The sequence below is a fragment of the Orcinus orca genome, chromosome 3 (genome assembly GCF_937001465.1).
Source record: "Orcinus orca chromosome 3, mOrcOrc1.1, whole genome shotgun sequence".
NCBI classification, from domain to species: Eukaryota; Metazoa; Chordata; class Mammalia; order Artiodactyla; family Delphinidae; genus Orcinus; species Orcinus orca.
In genome coordinates this window covers 147,443,629-147,451,195 of record NC_064561.1, presented here as the reverse complement: position 1 = coordinate 147,451,195, position 7,567 = coordinate 147,443,629, and positions in this window count along the sequence as shown.

The following is a 7,567-nucleotide window of genomic DNA, read 5'->3' as shown; positions in this document are numbered from 1 at the left end:
CCAATCAGTAAGTGTGAGAAACATTGAAAACATAAACATTGTACAACATATCGATATCTGTTTTGCAGCTTCTCTACAAGTTATAAAAAATCAAATTGCCCTATTCTTAATGAGCTAAGGCAGTACACTACATCACTATTAAAAAATCATTTATCAACCAGATGGTAGCACAATTAATACGATTAAATTTATGATATTTAATAGGGATGTATGCCATATGTTATCTACAAAAACAGCTTACACTTGACTTTTTAAATGTAAACTAGAACACCCTCAGTCTCTTGTAAGAACTCAGTGTAACACATGGGACATTACATCATAAAAATGTAACACACATTAATAGATTTTGGTTAAGGAGTCTACTTGGTTCAAAATCTGATCCTCTTCATTTTCCATTGTGTTATACGTTTATCCCTCATAGATCACAAATCAACAAAAGAAGCTTTTAAACAAAGAACTTACAGTTTTTTTTGAAGGCTGAATCTCACAATATCACTTTTTGAACATAATTAGGAAGTAATTCTCTCTGATAATTTTTTACTGTTTTCTCTCCTTTACGTGCTACCAGAAATTATAAACACTTATTAAGCAATTTTATGGAAATCAAAACAATTTATGAGGCAGCTTACTTACTTAGAATGACAAATATAAGGGCAGAATTCATTTTAAAACTACATTATAGAAGTTTCCAAATATTATATCCACAAATATACTATTACTAAAGTTTTTCCTGGTAATGTTCATCTTAACTAAGTGAACAGTGAAATGTCAAAATGTCCTTCCCAGTCATTCTGAGAGTTTAAAATAAATCTTAATGTGACCTAGGCACCAAATGCTTGTCCACATAAAATTACAGGAACAAATTTTTACTGGACACCTTGGTAAACCTCTTTCTTTTCCCTAAATAGCTTTTCTGAGGATAAAATACAGTTACCTTAATAAGAACTGTCACTTAAACTTCCCTCAGGGCATGGGGAAGAATTCTGTGGTTTGGCAGAAGGTACGGATTCAGTAGTGGAAAAACCTAATATTTATGAACTTAAAAATCATGATAACTACTATTTTAAAACACTGATATGAAGGGCATCTCAGAGTATAACCTGCTGTATAGTTAACTCTACAATATCATGGCTGTGACTACTTTTTTTAAGCCCATGATTTACTAAACTATATCCCAATGCATTTATCTCAGAGCTACATACTAAATGATAGTTTACTCTATTTCTAATTTGTTTTATGTATTTGTTTCAACTTACCAATAAATAAATTAGTAGTTATTGAATTCTTCATATACACTTAAAATTGTGTGTGATACAAAATATTTAACAAGAATAAGCAAAAAATCTCTTCTGACTTCTGATCCCAGGAAGGCAGAGCAAACTTATTTTTCCTATTCCTTCCTAAGTATTACTAAAAAACCTTTAATATTATTCATAAAACAAACATAAATAGACTCTGAAAGATAGATGAAGGCAGACTGGCTAGAAACCTTGGAACCCAAAGAAGAGATTATGGTACTTCCCTAGGTTGTCTTTTTACCTCATATATCTCAGACTGAGAGTTTCAGAGACTGGCAATCCAAAAACACAAACAGGTACAAACAAACAAAGAAGCACTAACAAAAGTATGCTCTCTCCCTAGCCAAAGAACATCCAGGAAAACAGAAACCTTTCTGACAATAACCACTCTATTTCAGGAAAACACCACAGAAAAAATACCCCATGTACAACAACAAAGGCCAAATTAGACATCAAAACAAACAAAAAATTATCAGAGACAAAGAAAGATTTTATATGATGATAAAAGGGTAGTTCCACAAAAAAGACATAGCAATCCTAAATATATATGCACCAAGCAAAACACACAAAGCAACGATTAATAGAACTGTGGTATAGACAAACCCACAATTATATATGGTGATTTCAATTCCCCTCTCAAAAGCTGAAAGAATAACTAAAGAGAAAATCATCAAAGATATAGAAGAACTAAACAGACCATCAAATAACAGGATATAATTGACATTTATAGAACAGTTGACCAAACAATAGAATTCACTTTTTTTTTTCCAGTGCCCACAGAACAAATACCAAGTTAGATCATATCTATAGACATAAGATAAACATCAATAACCTTCAAGTATTAAAATCACATAATATTTTTAATAACCACAATGGAATCAAATTAGAAACCAGTAACAGAAAGAAAACAGAATCTGCAAACACCTGGAAACTAAACAACATACCTTTAAAAAAAGCATGGTTTAAAGAGAAAGACTCAAAAAAAGAAAAATAGGGCTTGCCTGGTGGCGCAGTGGTTGAGAGTCCACCTGCCGATGCAGGGGACACGGGTTCGTGCCCCGGTCCGGGAAGATCCCACATGCCGTGGAGCGGCTGGGCCCGTGAGCCATGGCCGCTGAGGCTGCACGTCCGGAGCCTGTGCTCCGCAATGGGAGAGGCCACAACGGTGAGAGGCCCACGTACCGCAAAAAAAAAAAAAAAAAAAAGAAAGAAAAATACACTGAATTAAGTGAAAATTAAAATACAGCACATAAAAGACAAAGCTAAAGTAGTCTTGAGAGGGAAATTTATAGTACTAATTAGTACTAATTACATACATTAGAAAAGATTAAAAAAAGTCTTAATTATCTATGCTATCACTTCAAGAACCTAAAAAAATAAGTGCAAACTAAACCCTAAGCAAGAACAAAGAAGGAAATAATAAAGACATAAGCAGAAATCAATGAAATTGAAAACATAAAAAGAAAAAATTCAGTAAGACAAAAAGTTGGTTCTTTGAGAAAATAATAAAATTGACACATCTCTAGTAACACTGCCAAAATAAGAGAGAAGACATCAACTGAAGATACTGAGAATGAAGCAGGCAATATCACTACAGACCCTGCAGACATCAAAAGAATAATCATAGGATTCTAGGAATAACTCTACACACATTAAATTTGACAACATAGATGAAATGGACCATTTCCTCAAAAAAAACAAACTACCACAAATTGTCAAATATGATATTCATCATTTCAAAAGCTCCATAACTATTAAAGAAATTAAATTCATAATTATGTATACTCCCAAAATAGAAATCTTCAGACCCAGATGGTTACACTGGAGAAGTCTACAAAATAGTCAAAGAATTAACACCAATTCTGTACAATTTCTTCCAGAGAGTAGAAGAGAAAGGAACACTTTCCAACTCAGTCATAAAGATAATATTACCCTGACACCAAAATCAGACAAAGATGGTACAAAAGGAAAACTACAACTCAATAACCCTCATGAATATGGCAACAAGAATTCTTAGCAAATTCAACTATTCAATATACAAAAATAATTGTACAGCATAACCAGTTGAGATTTATTTCATGAATGACAATTGATTATTTGAAAATCTATCAATGCAGTTCCTCATATTAACAAGATAAAAAGAAAGATCACATGATCATATCAATTCAAAATAAGCATTTGACAAAATTCAATACCCATTCATAATAAAATCTCTCAGAAAAATAGAAACAGAGAACTTCCTCAATTGATAAAAAGGAAATACTAAAAAAATAGAGCTAACATTGTACTTGATGAAAGACTGAATATTTCCTTTTTCAGATTAGGAAAAGTCAAGCACGTTTGCTCTTATATCTCTTATTCACCAGACTTTTGGATGTTCTAGCCAGTGCAAAGTCCAAAAAAAAGAAAAAAAAAAGAAAGACAAATGGAATACCAATCAAAAAGGAAGAAATAAAACTGATGCATCTCTAAAGAATTATGCTGAGTGAAAAAAGCTAAGTCCAAAAGATGTATAGTGTGTGGTTCCATTTATGTATCATTCCTGAAATGGTAAAATTACAGAAATGGAGAATAGATTACTGATTGCCAGTGGTTAAGGAAGTGGGGGTGGGAGGGAAGTGGGGATGGTTATGAAAGGGCAACACGAGAGATCTTTGTGGTAATGGAAATGTTCTATTGCCAGTCCTATCAATGCCAATATCCAGATTGTGATATTGAACTACAGTTTTGCAAGAGGTTACCACTAGGGGAAATGGTAAAGGAGATATGAGATCTCTGTATTATTTCATATATGTGAATCTACAATTATCTCATAATAAAGAGTTAAATTTTATAAAATGGAAACAAAAAAGTCTCTTCTCACATGGAGCTGTCATCTAGTTAGAACATAGGAGAGAAACAAAACTTAAAAAAGTAAAAGAGAGGGCTTCCCTGGTGGCGCAGTGGTTGAGAGTCTGCCTGCCGATGCAGGGGACGCGGGTTCGTGCCCCGGTCCGGGAAGATCCCACATGCCGTGGAGCGGCTGGGCCCGTGAGCCATGGCCGCTGAGCCTGCGCGTCCGGAGCCTGTGCTCCGCAATGGGAGAGGCCACAGCAGTGAGAGGCCCGCGTACCACAAAAAAAAAGTAAAAGAGGAAGAAAAAGTGAGAGATATGCTAAGTTGTATTACACAGAATATTAGTACAGAAAGAACTAGAGAAAGGAAAAAAAATGTGTCAGGTATATTTATCTTAGTTTTTACAGAGGAGGGAATGGCCTGGAGCTTGCCTCTTGAAATTACACTGGCACATGCGAACAAACAGAACAAGCAAACAATCGCATAATACAAACCTGTCTGCCTCAATCTTATCGAAAGAATGGAGAATTAGGAAAAATTGTTCCAGTTTTGAAAATTCAAGTCCTCTTACTGGATGTGATACTCTTTTCTTATATAAAATTGTTGAGAATCTAAATTACTTAATGCTTTAGGGCTGAGAAAGTTTTCTTCAGATTAAAAACAACCATGAAGTAACCCCTGGGCTCTAATTATCAATAATTCCTCCAGACATTTATTCTTGGAAAATTCTTAGATCTGTTCCCCAAAAGCAGCCCTGAGATCAAGATCTGTGTGTAAGTCATTTATTGAGGACGTACTTTGAGGAAAACCATAAGGGAGTGGTGGAAGCAAGATAAGGAAGGGAAAGAAACCGGGGACATTTGCAAATTCAGGCAAGATCCCATAAAGGGAAGCTTCAGCCTGATTCTGGAGGGGATCTCAGAGTTTATCCTAACCAGAGGCAAGGAAACTGAACTTTTATATCCCACGCCAGTCAGTCAACATCTAAGGACCTTGAGGTGATGGTGGGTGGAAGTAAACTCCTAGGTACTTTTGTCTCTCTAACTCCACAGACACAGCAGCTTTAGTAGCCCAAGGGAAGTCTGCGAAGAGAAAGTAAATGTTGGCCAGAAACAGAAGCACTGAGAAACCTGGGAAGGCATGCACAGAAATGGTAGAAGACATCTAAGGGAATCAGAGCGGATCTTTGCCAAAAGCTGCAATAGACAATTTATATGCTTAATATCATTTAACATTTATAGCAATTACATGGATAAAATTATCATTGCCATCTTGCAGAAGACAGAACAGAGTCTCAGAAAGATGAGTAACTTGTCCAATGTCATACCACCAGGACGTCACTCACAAGTCTTCCTGATTCTGAACTCCAGGTTCTTTCCATCACCCCACTATCAGCCACCCAGGAGAGGAGTAAGAAAGTGGAAAAGGGACTGCAGGAGAGCAAAAATGAACACGCTTCCTTTCTGATTTTGCCTATGTCCAGCTTCTCCTGTTCTGATACAAATCATTTCTTCAGTCTAACTATTCATTAATTTATTCAGTGAATAATTACCAAGCACTCGCTATATGCTATCTGTGTTTTGAATCCAACCACTTCTAGGTCCTGGGAATCGAGGAATAAAACTGGCAAAGTTCTGCTTTCATGATGTTCATATTTTTCTAGTGGAGGAAGGCAGATAATGAACAAGTAAATAAGTAAAATACATGTTAGATGTTGATGAACAGACAATCAGGAGAGACTTGACTGATACAAAGTTAATTTTGCAAAACTGAGGATGATTTTGAGAGAGAGCATAGGCCATATTATGTGCAAAGTTTCTGAAGCAAGAACATATTTGGTATCATGGAGGAATTGCTATACAGGGTGAACAAAAGGAAAGGGCAGAATGGTAGCAGTTCAGTTCAGAAAGATAATTCTGATATGGTCACGGGCGATGGAGGTACAGAAATTGAATAGATAGCACCTCATAAGCCACACTAAAGTCTTTGATTTTCATTTCAAGATGGGAAACCATTTGATTTTTTTTAAGCAAGAGAGTGGCATGATGTTTTTAAAAGAATGTCTCCCGCTGCTTCAATGAGATTTTGACTGACGTTTGGCAGGGATGGAAACATGAAACCAGTTAGGAAACTAAAGCAAAAGTCCAGGCACAAAATGATAGTACTTTTTACCAACGTGATATTGATAGAGGTAAAGAGAAATCACAAGATTCTAGATATTTGTTTTGAATGTAGAGTCAACAGAATTGGCAGATGTGGTATGTAAGAGAAAGAGAGGAGGCCAGGGTGATCCCGAGGTCTCCCAACTGTGCAGTTGGAGGAATGCGGTTGTTAATTGCTGAGATAAGAAATTGCAAGAACAGGAGTTATGGGGGAGGGGGAGTATAAGAGGGCAGAGGACAGGTAATTTTGTTGCTAATTATTCGCGACATGGCTTTACATCTCCTTAGAAAAAATTCTTGATGAGCACAAAACAAATAAAACTACTTCATTGTACTCTTTCCCTATTCCATTTTTATGCCTTTATTCTGTCCTTTTCATCTTCTTGTCTTTCTTTGTCTCCCTTTTTCTCTCTCTCTCTCTTTCTCTCTCTCTCTCCCCCCTCCCTTTTTTCCCCTTTCTTCCTTCCCTCTCTTCCTCCCTCTTTCTTCTCTCCCTCCATACAACTTTTCTATGTGTTTAAAACACACCACTGTGGTCATGATTGTGGAGGATAGAGGGTCAGGATTGCATTCAGATAGAATGTCACTATTGGGAAAATATTCTGGGAGGTTCCCCTCAATATGAAAAACATGAATAGAGGCATTGTTGGGAAGCTTTCATTCCTCATTTGATTTTTGTAACTCAGTCAATTTTCTTGCTTTTGTTAAATGGAAAGACTTTCAAAGACAATGATCTTTATACACCTGTTTTTATATACCGGCTGATTTGTTTAGAATACCAAGTTGTCCAAATTATAAAGCCAATTGGGGGGAGCTATTTCCAGAAGGAAACACAAAGGTTGCAAATTTAGTTCTTCTGAATTTTTTTCACTTGTCTTACCCATAATTATTAACAATGAACATTAATGTATTTTATTAGTATGGAAATGATAACTAAAGAGCATTTTTCCAGCATACATTTTCATATTTTTGACTTTTTAAATCTTTTTTGGAAACTGTTAATTTGCTATGCTATATTCTTACACTTATACTTCTCCCTAAAGTTAAAAATGTAAAAAAAAAAAAGCAAGCATAGCTAAAAATAATGGGTCTCATGGAAACACATAAAAGTGGAGTCTTTTAAAACCTTTTTTTTTTTAAAGTGAGATGCAGAATATAAGTCTTGTTTGGTCTGGTTTGACTACCCAAGGTCAGAAGCAATGTTGGCTTCCGTCCAAGCTGTCCACCCCTAGCCTTTGAGCCCTTTGGATACCCAGTAGGTCAGGACTTATG